General features: G+C 37.0%; 1 protein-coding gene across 8 annotated transcripts in view; it reads left to right on the plus strand.

Annotated features, from left to right (window-relative positions):
* HMBOX1 (homeobox containing 1) overlaps positions 1–15066 on the plus strand; it is a 199903-nt gene that overhangs the window by 68021 nt on the left and 116816 nt on the right. The window lies entirely within an intron of this gene.

Genomic DNA, 15066 nt, shown 5'->3' on the forward strand with positions numbered 1-15066 from the left:
GCCATTCCTGTATTGATTGAAAAACTGTTTATAAAGACAAGGAATTAGAAAATAAGTGACAGTAAACATCTTTATACATATTACATATGATTACTTTTATTTCTTTATGATAGATTCCCAGGAATTGGACTACTAGGTTAAAGGTATAAGTATTTTAAATTTTATGCCTGGTGCCAGATTCCTTCCAAAAGGATGTCATAACTCATTTAGATAATGAAATAGGATAGTACCCTTCTGAGGAGATATTATCCGTCTTTTAAGTTTCGCTAAAATGATATCTCATTGCTAAACCACATAATTGTTACTTTTTTTGGTAATTTTGAGTATTTTTTATAAACTTGACAACTTGGGTCTGCTCTCTATATGTCAAATATTTTTTCCAGTTTAATTGCTTAGTTTGTTTTTGCTTTTTTCACTTTTTATGTCTAGGAAACTTTAAACTTTTATATCTATCTTTTCAAGTTTCTGCTCTTTGTTAAGATTGTTTAGAATACTTGTCATCTTATAAATTATGTTGTAGAATGTATTGCTGTGATTTATTTTTTCATTTGTCCTTTATACTATTTATTTATTTTTTAATAAATAATGTAAGTTTATTTATTTTTAATAAGTAATGTAAGATAAAGATCTTTTTATTTTTTTGCTAGATGATAACCAGTTTTGTGGTGATCATTTTAAAAAATAAGTTATCCTTTCCTGCAGAAATAGAATTTAACTTCTGATTTGTACATTTTTTTCATATGTGCTGGAATCTGTGTTAAAGTTCTTTATTCTTTTCCTCTCATCTGTATCTGTTCTTAAGCCAATGCCGTATTGATTTGAATAGGTGTCTTTTTTTTTACTTTTTTATCATGTTATGTTAGTCACCATACAGTACTTCATTAGTTTTTGATGTAGTATTCCATGATTCATTGTTTGCGTATAACACCCAAGTGCTCATTGAATATGTGCACTCCTTAATACCTATCACCGGGCCAACCCATCCCCCCACTCCTCTCCCCTCTGAAACCCTCAGTCTGTTTCCCGGAGTCTATAGTCTCTCCTGGTTCATCTCCCCCTCCGATTTCCCCCCTCTTCATTTTTCCCTTCCTTCTTCTAATGTCCTCCATGCTATTTCTTAGGTTCCACATATGAGTGAAACAATATAATTGTCTTTCTCTGCTTGACTTATGTCATTTAGCGTAATCCCCTCTAGTTCCATCCATGTCGATGCAAATGGTGGGTATTCATCCTTTCTGATGGCCCAGTAATATTCCATTGTATATATGGACCACATCTTCTTTATCCATTCATCTGTTGAAGGGCATCTCGGCTCCTCCACAGTTTGGCTATTGTGGACATTGCTGCTATGAACATTGGGGTGCTTATGCCCCTTCTTTTCACTGCAACTGTATCTTTGCGGTAAATACCCAGTAGTGCTGGGTCATAGGGTAGCTCTATTTTTAACTTTCTGAGGAACCTCTCTACTGTTTTCCAAAGTGGCTGTACCAACTTGCATTCCCACCAACAGTGTAAGAGGTTTCCCCTTTGTCTTTTGAATGTATTCTGAAACATCAGTGAAGTCCACTTTTTAGTATATGTGTTGCCGAAGCGAGCACAGTAAAGTCCACTTTGGGTTTTCTCCTTTTTCTGGGTGGTTCTTGGACTTTCTGCTTTATAACTTTAAGATCCTGTTTTTAAATTAGAGAATAAATTTGGAGTTATTTCTCAATGCAATCATTTATAAATACTGGGGCAGAGTACTGTGAATGAAATATTTTCCCCATTATTTTTGTAGGTGTTACTCTCTAAACTAGAGAAATTTTTTTTATTAATTTTAACTGTATTGTATCGAACCTCTTTGATTATTTTTATTAATTTCAGTTTTCTTTTACTAGAATTGCCTGCATTTTTTTTTTTTAAAGATTTTATTTATTTATTTGACAGAGAGAGAGAGACAGCGAGAGAGGGAACACAAGCAGGGGGAGTGAGAGAGGGAGAAGCAGGCTTCCCGCCGAGGAGGGAGCCCAATGCAGGGCTCGATCCCAGGACCCTGGGATCATGACCTGAGCCGAAGGCAGATGCTTAACCGACTGAGCCACCCAGGCACCCCTAGAATTGCCTGCATTTTGTAGACATTCCATCAGGTCATTAGCAAAAAGATATTTTTCTCTTTCATTCTGATATTTAAGTCAGTTAATTCATTTTCATGTCTTAATTAGTTGCTATAATCTTCAAGTCAGTGTTGAATTTTAAAGGGGTTAGTGGGCTTCCTGTTCTTTTTTTTTTAAGATTTTATTTATTTGAGAGAGAGAGAGAGAGAGAGAGAGCACGAGCACACTGAGGGGCAGAGGGAGAAGCAGGCTCTCCACTGAGCAGGCAGCCCGATGTGGGGCTTGATCCCATTATGACCTGAGTCGAAGGCAGACACTTAACCAACTGAGCCACCCAGGTGCCCCTGGGCTTCCTGTTCTAATCCCTGTAATAACATTCATATGGTTAAAATAATAAAAAAGTTTCCTGTAAACAGTCTCCTTCCCACCCTTTCCCTAATCTTTTCAGTTTCTACCCTGTACTCAAAGTAACTACTGTCGTTGGTTCTTTCCACAGATCATCAAATTTCTATACAAAAGCAAGTTCTTAATATAGATATATATACATAAACACACACATATGTACACTGTATGTACATATTTATTGTTCATGCGAACTTAATTTTATTTGAAATGGTTATAGTGTTTTGCTACATATGGTACTTGCTACTATTCTTTTTTCAAAAATGCTTATTTTTTTTCCATTTTTTTCCCATAGAGCTTTTGTTAAAAATGGTTGCTGAATTTTCTCAAATGCCTTTCCAGCATCTGTTGATAAAATGATATGATTTTTTCTCCTTAATTTGTTGATTTATTAGATTGTTGATTAAAAAGGAACCACTATCATATTTCTGCAGTAATTATAGTAGTATATTATTTTTGACATGTGGCTGGACTCTATTGTCTACACTGATTTTAAAATTTAGAATTATACTTAACTTTTAAGTGAAATTGGTTTATGGGTATATTTTATGTGCTAGTACCTTTATTAGATTTGGTATTGAGTTGTTTTGACCTCATAAGTGACTTGGAAAATTTTTTGTATTTTTCTATGGCTTAATATTATTAGAATTATGTTTTTTTAAAGATTAAGAACCTGCAGAGAACCCAGCTGTCTGGATATCTTTTTCTATAGTAGATTTTTAATTACCTTTAATTTATGGTGTTTAATTCTACTCAAGAATTCATTGCTCTTGGGTTAATTTTGATATTTTCTATTTTACTGGGAAATCATCTTCTCTTTTAGGTTTTCAAATGAATTGCCATGAAATTGCATTAGTGGAATTTTTTTTTCAGTTTTGTATTGTTTTCTTAATTATCTTCTATGCTTATGTTTTTATCTCTTTTATTCTGAACCTTGTGAGTTTTCACTCTCTCTTGTTCCCCCCTCTTTGTTTTACCCACTCATTAGACTGAGTATTTCATCATCATTCAAAGAGGTACCTTTTAGATTTATTTATGTTCTCTATAACTTCTTTATGTTGATTTTAAATATTATCTCTTAGTTTCTTCTTCCTAGTTTATTTTGATATATTCTGTTTCTTTTTTCATTTCTTTTTTACAGTGTTTTTCTCCCTTGCCTTTAAAAAAAATTAAAATTGTTAAAGCCATAAATTGCGAATATAAATTTTGCTGGATCACATGGGTTTTAATTATTTTTATTCTATTTTTTGTCATCTCATAGTTTTTAAGGAAAGAAATTGTAAATTTTTTCTGAATTTTTGAGGTATATATCTCTGAAATTAGTTAAAACTTTAATTATGACCATGTTTATGATCAGTCATGATAATGAACATAGGAAAAAAATCTTTTTTGTTAGAGGGTTACAAGGTATCTTTTAAAAATCATATTTATTGATAATATAATTAAATTTGTTTTTTCTTCTTTCCAACTGTATTTGTCCATTCTAAAAGGTATACTGAAATTACTCAGTATATTTGTATTTTTAAAAATAAATTTATTAAAGGGGGGGCGGAGCAAGATGGCGGAGGAGTAGGAGACCTGGATTTCGTTCGTCTGGTCTCAGGAATTCAGCAGAATAGGGATCAAACCATTCCGAACACCTACGAACTCAACAGGAGATCGAAGATAAGAATAGTAACAACACTCTGAACAGAAAAGCGACCACTTTCTGGAAGGTAGGACGTGTGGAGAAGTGAATCCGAGGCGATAATCCGGAGGATAGACGGCGGGGGAGGGGGCCTCCATCGCCCGCTTCTGGCAAGTGATAGAGCCGCGGAACACAAAATCGGAACTTTTAGAAGTCAGCTCTGCTGAGGGACGTCGCTCCAGTGGCTAAGCGGGGGGCGGAACCCTCACGGGAGTGTGTGGTCTCAGGACCCTCGGGGTCACAGAAAGACCGGGGGTGCCTGAGTGCAGCAGAGCTCCCAGGTATCGGAGCGGGGAAGCCGGCTGCAGAGACGGAGCCGAGGCGTGGGCTCTCAGCTCGGGGTTGCCATAAACTGTGATCCGCGGCCCAGTCGGGCACTGCTCCTCCAGCAGGGACCCAACACGCGGCAGAGTTGGGGAGACTCCCCTTCCTCCCCCAGGAGGAGCGGCGCGGGAGCGCACCGCAGGAATCTGCTGGGTTTGGAGACTCTACATGGGGTCGGGTGCCAGAGATAGAAATGCTCGGTCACAGGTCGGGTGAGCATGGAGTGCGGCGGGAGACGGGAGTGACTGCTTTTCTCTGGGGGCACACTGAGGAGTGGGGCCCTGAGTTCTCAGCTCCTCCGGGCGGAGATTGAGAGGCCACCATTTTCACCCTGGTCCTCCAAAGCTGTACCCAGAGCTTGCAGGGAACAAAAGCTCCTGAGAGCAAACCCAAGCAGCTTGCCTAGCCCGGACTCACAAGGGCGGGGCAATTCCGCCTCTGGCAAAGACATTTGGGAACCACGGCAACAGGCCCCTCCCCCAGAAGATCAGCACGAACAGCCAGCAAGCCGAGACCAAGTTTATCGATCAAGAACGTGAGAACTCCAGCGCTAGGGGAATACTGCACATAGAATTCATGGCTTTTTTACCATAATTCATTAGTTTTTCAAAGTTAATTTTTTTAACTCTTTTTTTTTCTTTTTCCCTTTTTCAACCAACATCTTATCAATCCCTTTTTTAAAAAAACATTTTTTATTTTTCATTTTTGGAGTCATATTTTTATCCCTTCATAGTAGTTACACTTATTTTTGGCATATATATATATAAGTTGTTCTCTCTTTAAAATTTTGAGATACAGTTTCTTCTAACAGATCAAAATATACCCTAAATCACTAGTGTATGGCTTTGTTCTAGTCTCCTGCCTGATCACATTCTCTCCCTTTTTTTCTTCTTTTTCTTTTTTCTTTATATTTTTTAAATCTTCTTTCTTTTTAAAAACAACTTCTTATCAATTCCTTTTATAAAATCTTTTATAATTTTCGTCTTTACAGTCATGTTCCATCCCTTCATTGTGTCAACCCTTATTTTGTACATATATAAGTCTTTCTTCCTTTAAAGTTTTAGGAGGCACTTTCTTCTAACAGACAAAAATACACCCAAAATCTAGTGTGTGGCGCTGATCTATCCACTAGCCTGATCATATTTGATCATATTGGTTTTTTTTTGTTCTGTTTTTGTTTGTTTTTATCTTTTTCTTTTTCCTTTTTTTTTTCTCTTTCTTCTTTCTTTCCCTTTCTTGTCCCCTGGTTTCAGGTCTTTTCTGATTTGTATAGAGTATATTTGCTGGAGACGTTGTTAACCTGTTAGCATTCTGTTCTGTCATTCATCTATTCTCCTCTGGACAAAATGACAAGACGAAAAAAAATCACCTCAGCAAAAAGAACAAGAGATAGTACCGTCTGCCAAGGACCTACTCAATACTGACATTAGTACGATGTTGGACCTAGAGTTCAGAATCATGACTTTAAACATACTAGCTGGGCTTGAAAAAAGTGTGGAAGTTATTAGAGAAACCCTTTCTGGAGAAATAAAAGAACTGAAATCTAACCAAGTCGAAATCAAAAAGACTGTTAATGAGGTGCAATAAAAAATGGGGGCACTAACTGCTAGGATAAATGAGGCAGAAGAGAGAATCAGCGATATAGAAGACCAAATGATGGAAAATAGGCTGAGAAAAAGAGAGAGAAACAACTACAGGATCATGAGGGCAGAATTCAAGAGATAAGTGATACGATAAGACGAAACAACATTAGAATAATTGGGATCCCAGTAGAAGAAGAAAGAGAGAGAGGGGCAGAAGGTATATTGGAGCAAATAATAGCAAAGAACTTCCCTAATGTGGGGAAAGAAACAGGCATCAAAATCCAGGAGGCACAGAGAACCCCTCTCAAAATCAATAAAAATAGGTCAACACCCCGACCTCTAATAATAAAACTTATGAGTCACAGAGACAAAGAGAAAATCCTAAAAGCACCTCGGGAGAAGAAATATGTAACCTACAATGGTAGAAACATTAGATTGGCAACAGACCTATCCACAGAGACCTGACAGGCCAGAAAGGACTGGCATGATATCGTCAGAGCATTAAATGAGAAAAATATGCAGCCAAGAATACTATATCCAGCTAGGCTGTCATTGAAAATAGAAGGAGAGATAAAAAGTTTCCAGGACAAACAAAAACTAAAGGAATTTGCAAACAGGAAACCAGCCCTCCAAGAAATATTGAAAGGGGTCCTCTAAGCAAAAAGAGAGCCTAAAAGCAGCATAGATCAGAAAGGAACACAGACAATATACAGTAAGAGTCACCTTACAGGCAATACAATGGCACTAAATTCATACCTTTCAATAGTTACCCTGAATGTAAATGGGCTCAATGCCCCAATCAAAAGACACAGGCTATCAGATTGGATTAAAAAACAAGACCCATCAATATGCTGTCTGCAAGAGACTCATTTTAGACCCAAAGACACCCCCAGATTGAAAGTGAGGGGGTGGAAAACCATTTACCATGCTAATGGACACCAAAAGAAAGCTGGGGTGGCAATCCTTATATCAGACAAACTAGATTTTAAAACAAAGACTGTAATAACAGATGAGGAAGGAGACTATATCCTCCTTAAAGGGTACATCCAACAAGAAGATCTAACACTTGTAAATATCTATGCCCCTAACATGGGAGCAGCCAATTATATAAGGCAATTAATAACAAAATCAAAGAAACACATTGACAACAATACAATAATAGTGGGGGACTTGAACACCCCCCTCACTGAAATGGACAGATCATCTAAGCTAAAGATCAACAAGGAAATAAAGACTTTAAATGACACACTGGACCAAATGGACTTCACAGACATATTCAGAACATTCCATCCCAAAGCAACGGAATACACATTCTTCTCTAGTGCCCATGGAACGTTCTCCAGAATTGATCACATCCTAGGTCACAAATTAGGTATCAACCGGTACCAAAAGATTGGGATTATTCCGTGCATATTTTCAGACCACAATGCTTTGAAACTAGAACTCAATCACAAGAGGAAAGTCGGAAAGAACTCAAATACATAGAGGCTAAAGAGCATCCTACTAACGAATGAATGGGTCAACCAGGAAATTAAAGAAGAATTAAAAAAATTCATGGAAACCAAAGAAAATGAAAACACAACTATTCAAATTCTTTGGGATGCAGCAAAGGCAGTCCTGAGAGGAAAGTATATAGCAATACAAGCCTTTCTCAAGAAACAAGAAAGATCTCAAATACACAACCTAACCCTACACCTAAAGGACCTGGAGAAAAAACAGCAAATAAAGCCTAAACCCAGCAGGAGAAGAGAAATAATAAAGATCAAAGCAGAAATCAATGAAATAGAAACCAAAAGAACAGTAGAACAGATCAACGAAACTAGGAGCTGGTTCTCTGAAAGAATTAACAAGATTGATAAACCCCTGGCCAGACTTATCCAAAAGAAAAGAGAAATGACCCAAATCAACAAAATCATGAATGAAAGAGGAGAGATCCCAACCAACACCAAAGAAATACAAACAATTATAAGAACATATTATGAGCAACTCTATGCCGGCAAATTAGATAACCTGGAAGAAATGGGTGCATTCCTAGAGATGTATCAACTACCAAAATTGAACCAGGAAGAAATAGAAAACCTGAACAGACCTATAACCACTAAGGAAATTGAAGCAGTCATCAAAAATCTCCCAACAAACAAAAGCCCGGGGCCAGATGGCTTCCCAGGGGAATTCTATCAAACATTTCAAGAAGAATTAATACCTATTCTCCTGAAAGTGTTCCAAAAAATAGAAATGGAAGGAAAACTTCCAAACTCATTTTATGAGGCCACCATTACCTTAATCCCCAAACCAAAGACCCCATCCAAAAGGAGAATTACAGACCAATATCCTTGATGAACATGGATGCAAAAATTCTCACCAAAATACTAGCCAGTAGGATCCAACAGTACATTAAAAGGATTATTCACCACGACCAAGTGGGATTTATCCCTGGGTTGCAAGGTTGGTTCAACATCCGCAAATCAATCAATGTGATACAATACATTAATAAAAGAAAGAACAAGAATCATATGATCCTCTCAATAGATGCAGAAAAAGCATTTGACAAAGTACAGCATCCTTTCTTGATCACAACTCTTCAGAGTGTAGGAATAGAGGGTACATACCTCAATATCATAAAAGCCATCTATGAAAAACCTACAGCGAATATCATTCTCAATGGGGAAAAGCTGAGAGCTTTTCCCCTAAGGTCAGGAACGGGGCAGGGATGTCCACTATCACCACGGCTATTCAACATAGTATTAGAAGTCCTAGCCACAGCAATCAGACAACAAAAAGAAATCAAAGGCATCCAAATCGGCAAGGAGGAAGTCAAACTCTCACTCTTTGCAGATGATATGATACTTTATGTATAAAACCCAAAAGACTCCACCCCAAAACTGCTAGAACTCATACAGGAATTCAGTAAAGTAGCAGGATATAAAATCAATGCACAGAAATCAGTGGCATTCCTATATACCAACAAGAAGACAGAAGAGAGACAAATCAAGGAGTCGGTCCCATTTACAATTGCACCCAAAACCATAAGATACCTAGGAATAAATTTAATCAAAGAGGCAAAGGATCTGTACTCAGAAAACTATAAAATACTCATGAAAGCAATTGAAGAAGACACCAAGAAATGGAAAAACGTTCCATGCTCATGGATTGGAAGAACAAACATTGTGAAGATGTCAATGCTACCTAGAGCAATCTACACATTCAATGCAATCCCCATCAAAATACCATCCACTTTTTTCAAAGAAATGGAACCAATAATCCTAAAATTTGTATGGAACCAGAAGAGACCCCAAATAGACAGAGGAATATTGAAAAAGAAAAGCAAAGCTGGCGGCATCACAATTCCGGACTTCCAGCTCTATTACAAAGCTGTCATCATCAAGACAGTATGGTACTGGCACAAAAACAGACACGTAAATCAATGGAACAGAATCGAGAGCCCAGAAATGGACCCTCAATTCTATGGTCAACTAATCTTCGACAAAGCAAGAAAGAATGTCCAATGGAGAAAAGACCGTCTCTTCAACAAATGGTGTTGGGAAAATTGGACAGCCACATGCAGAAGAAACTGGACCATTTCCTTACACCACACACAAAAATAGACTCAAAATGGTTCAAAGACCTAAACGTGAGACAGGAGTCCATCAAAATCCTAAAGGAGAACACAGGCAGCAACCTCTTCGACCTCAGCTGCAGCAACTTCTTCCTAGAAACATCGCCAAGGCAAGGGAAGCAAGGGCAAAAATGAACTATTGGAATTTCATCAAGATAAAAAGCTTTTGCATAGCAAAAGAAAGAGTCCACAAAACCAAAAGACAGAATGGGAGAAAATATTTACAAATGACATATCAGATAAAGGGTTAGTATCCAAAATCTATAAAGAACTTATCAAAGTCAACACCCAAAGAACAAATAATCCAATCAAGAAATGGGCAGAAGACATGAACAGACATTTTTCCAAAGAAGACATCCAAGTGGCCAACAGACACATTAAAAAGTGCTCAACATCGCTTGGCATCAGGGAAATCCAAATCAATACCTCAAAGAGATACCACCTCACACTAGTCAGAATGGCTAAAATTAACAAGTCAGGAAACAACAGATGTTGGGGATGTGGGAAAGGGGAACCCTCCTACACTGTTGGTGGGAATGCCAGCTGGTGCAACCCCTCTGGAAAACAGTATGGAGGTTCCTCAAACAATTGAAAATAGAGCTACCATAGGATCCAGCAATTGCACTACTGGGTATTTACCACAAAGATACAAATGTAGGGATCCGAAGGGGTACGTGCACCCCACTGTTTGTAGCAGCAATGTCCACAATAGCCAAGCTGTGGAAAGAGCCAAGATGTCCCTCGACAGATGAATGGATAAAGAAGATGTGATATATATACACAATGGAATATTATGCAGCCATCAAAAGGAATGAGATCTTGCCATTTGCAACGACGTGAATGGAACTGGAGGGTGTTATGCTGAGTGAAATAAGTCAATCAGAGAAAGACATATATCATATGACCTCACTGATACGCGGTACTCTTAATCTCAGGGAACCACCTGAGTGTTGCTGGAGTGGTGGGGGGGTGGGAGGGATTGGGTGGCTGGGTGATAGACATTGGGGAGGGTATGTGCTATGGTGCGTGCTGTGAATTGTAGAAGACTGATGAATCACAGATCTGTACTTCTGAAACAAATAATGCAATATATGTTAAGAAAAAGAAAAAGAAGAAGATAGCAGGAGAGGAAGAATGAAGGGGAGTAAGTCGGAGGGGGAGACGAACCATGAGAGAGGATGGGCTCTGAAAAACAAACTGAGGGTTCTAGAGGGGAGGGGGGTGGGGGGATGGGTTAGCCTGGTAATGGGTATTAAAGAGGGCACGTTCTGCATGGAGCACTGCGTGTTATGCACAAACAATGAATCGTGGAACACTACATCAAAAACTAATGATGTAATGTATGGTGATTAACATAACAATAAAAATTATTTAAATATAAAAAATAAATTTATTAAAGTTCTAATAAGTTTTACTTTATTACCTATGTTGTTTGGTATATACAATTTTTTAACTCTTACATTTTAGTCATAAACTGTGTATTTTATAATTGTATAATATTTTTCTTTATCCTGCTAAGTACTTTTGACCTTAAAATTATACCTTGACTGATACATGCTTCTTTGCAGTTACCTGAAAACAAAATACTCTTTTCCCTCAAAAGATGCTCTCTGCTTTCCCTGGTGGCTTCTTGACCTTGAAAAGATGAGACCTTTAGAATACTTTTATTTTATTTTCTCTCTTCCTTTTTCCCCTTATCCTCTTTTTCCTCATGAGATTTTGGAAGTATTTTTACTTCTGCCTACCTTCATCTCACCTGTCTACAACTCTTTTACTTTTAATAGTTTAGAAATTTATTAAAATGTTTATATGATATAGTCTTTTTGTTTCAAGAGTCTTTATCATATAAGTTATACATTCCTAGACATTTGGTTATTATTTAAATGTATATTATATAATATAAACTGAAAGTTTCATTGATTACAATATTACTCTTTTTCTTCATCTTCCCTGTTACCACATCTCTTTTTCTGGTTTATTTTTTCTTAGTTAGAACCTTTCCTCAATTATTTTTCTTAATTGGGGTGCCTGAGAAAATACACTCTCTGAATTTTTGCATATTTGCAGTTTTTTTCATGTATCAAAATGTAAGCTTGTTGGCACAGGATTCTTTCATCACTGTCATCTGTGAATGTTCTTTAACTTTGTTTTTTAAATTATTTTTTAAAGATTGCTTTATTTTAGAGAGAAAGAGCGTGCACGCAAGGGGGGACAGTGGTAGTGGGTGAGGGAGAGAATCTTCAGCCGACTCCCCGCTGACCACAGAGTCTGAGAGGTGGGGGGCTCGATTTCATGACTCTGAGATCACAACCTGAGCTGAAATCAAGAGTCAGATACTTACCCACCTGAACTACCCAGGAGCCCTCTCTTTTTAAAGTACAAAAATGAAGGGTCCAATGAGGAGCTGATTAACTTTTATAGGTTATTTGCTTTTTAGAGCTGGGTGCTTGATGTGATCCAGCATCCATGAACTTTTATCCCTAAAAACCTCTTTTTTTTTTAAGTTCAGATTTCTTTTCTTTTTTGAGGTTTTTTTTTTTTTTGAGTATACTTGACACACAATATTACATTAGTTTCTGGAGTACAACATAGTGATTCCACAACTCTAAGTGTTATGCTGTGCTCACCCTAAGTGTATCTACCATCTGTCACCACACAATGCTTTTGCGATATCACTGACTATATCCCACATGCTGTACCTTTTATTCCCATGACATAACATGGAAGCCTGTATCTCCCACTTTTTCCTTTACCCATTTTGCTCATCCCCCCACCTCCCTTCCCTCTGGCAACCATCAGTGTATTTTTTTGTATTTATAGGTCTGATTCTGCTTTTTGTTTCCTTGTTTATTCATTTGTTTTATTTTTTAGATTCCATATATGAGTGAAATTATATGGTATTTGTCTTTCTCAATCTGACTTATATCTGACCCTCTGGGTCTGTCTTGCTATCTCAGATTCCATTCTTTTTTATGGCTGAGTAATATTGTATTTATATATATATATGGCACATCTTTATCCATTCATCTATCAGTGGACACTTAGATTGCTTTCATATTTTGGCTATTATAAATAATGCTACAATAAACATAGGGGTGCATATATATTTTTGATTTAGTTCTTTCATTTTCTTTGATAAATACCCAGTAGTAGAATTACTGGATCATAAGGTAGTTCTATTTTTAATGTTTGAAAAACCTCCATACTGTTTTCCATAATGACTGCAGTATTTTACATTCTGACCAGCAACACCAGGAAGGTTTCATTTTCTCCACATCTTTGCCAATACTTGTTATTTTCTGTTTTTTCGATAATGACCCCCCCTTTTTTAAGATTGATTTATTTATTTGAGAGAGAACACGCATGTGCAGGGTTGGGGAGTGCGGAGGAAGAGGAAGAGAGAGTCTGATGCAAGACTCATTCTCAAGATCCCATGATCTCATGATCATGTGATCATGACCTGACCTGAAACCAAGAGATGCTTAACTGACTGAGCCACTCAGGCACCCCTGATAATGGCCTTTCAAATGGCTGTGAGTTTAATTTTTATTTAAACTCATTTAAATAAGTTTTAATATTTATTAAACTCATTTTTAAAACAATTTTTTAAAAATCTGTCAATTAAAAAAAAAAATGTCTCCTATGCAGGGAGGGCTTTGTGACATTGAGCCTGAGAATAGAGAACTCATAGCACCACCTTACTTGCTTACTCTTCTGTCCTTAGAATATTTTAGTTCTATTGAATATTTTAAGCCCATTTATACCCGTAATATAAATAACAGAAACTCAGTGATTTGCAGTACACCAAGTCTGTATCAGTGACTTAATCTCAGTTTCCTCACCTGTGAAATGAGGGTCTTTGGTAATTTACTTCCTAGATTGTCTGATTTGGTTGTTACCATAGTCCACATATTTGCAGAATAAAAGTCAGGATTGCTGTGAGACTTTTACCAGCCTTCCACAGATTGTTGAAGTCTTCCCTTTCTAGCCTATGTATTTCTCATGCATATATGTAAAAGGCCAGCCACATAGGTCTATTTAATCCTTAAATCTAGCTCGTCGTCTCCTTTAACTGTCCCTTCTCCCTGGAATCTTTCTTCCACTGATTCTCACCTGCCTTTACACCTAGGTTTGGTGGAAGTCTTATTCTGATCTTCAGATAACAGCTGAGATCTCACTCTAAGAAGTCTTCCCAGGTCTCTGTAGCCTAAATTAATCTCTAAATTGTTACTCTCATAAACCTTGTATTTTTAGTCTTATCACATTATGCATTTTATTATAGAGGGGTGTGTGTGTGTGTGTGTGTGTGTGTTTAATTTTATTTGACCTTCTTTTACAGTTTAATATGCTCCTACACTACTGGGACCATACCTTACTCTTATTATGACTTTGTGCCTCTGTCAGGGCAAGTAGATCTTTAATATATTTTAACTGAATTTGAGCAAGAATGGAAAAATGTATATTGACCAGTAATCAGTTTTTTGGCTTAGTTTGGATATTTTTGCAATCAGCAACACTTTCAGTAGATTTTCTTTGTACTTTATATCTACTTTTTTTTAGGACAGGTATTTCTTAGGTCAGCAAGAAAATTAACTACAACAGGATCTTCATTAAAGCTACAACTTAGGATATGCAAATGTGAAAGGTTTCTAACTTTACCCAGTACATTTCGCATATATCATTAGTCACTGTTAGACACTTCGGTCTTGCTTAATATAATTCAGTGCTGAATGTGTATTTTAATGTGAGAGTTTTGACATCAACGTTTTTAACTTTCGTATAATTTATAATCTTAACTTTGAGTTAATGGAAATTGTTGCTTCTATAGATTGTGGTTTGAAACTGCTAATAAGTTCAGTCAGTAATACATGATCTTTAGCTCCTAAGCCGTGAATAGTAGATTTCATTTTTTGTTAAAATCTATGTCTGAATTGAAAGGGGTCACAGGGTCTGAATGGTGAATAAAGCAGTAGAATGCTAATCAGAAGATAGAAGTACTAGACTCACTCTATTATTAACTTCCACTGTGTTCAGTAATCTAAAATAACATGGATACTAATCTCCTTTTTAAATTGTTAATAATAGCTCCTGCTACTTGATAGCTTGTGAAGTGCTTTCATCGCCATTTAAAAAAAATGTTTTAACTTCTTGTAGCTCTTTGAGGTAGCTTTGGATCATCCCTGTTTTATAGATGCAGAAATTGAGACTTAGAGAAATTAAGTCACTCAAGATTTGGCTAGCAGTAAAATAAGTACAAATATACTTGGAACTAGACCCCAGAATTTACCCCACAGTTAAGACCTTTAGCTGTAGTCATGTTGTGGTGGGTTTTTTGCTTATAGGGTGCTGCATAAATGCACT

This window comes from Eumetopias jubatus, unplaced genomic scaffold, assembly GCF_037043125.1.
Source record: "Eumetopias jubatus isolate StellerSeaLion01/CBP00866 unplaced genomic scaffold, mEumJub1_p1.0 scaffold_2, whole genome shotgun sequence".
NCBI classification, from domain to species: domain Eukaryota; kingdom Metazoa; phylum Chordata; class Mammalia; order Carnivora; family Otariidae; genus Eumetopias; species Eumetopias jubatus.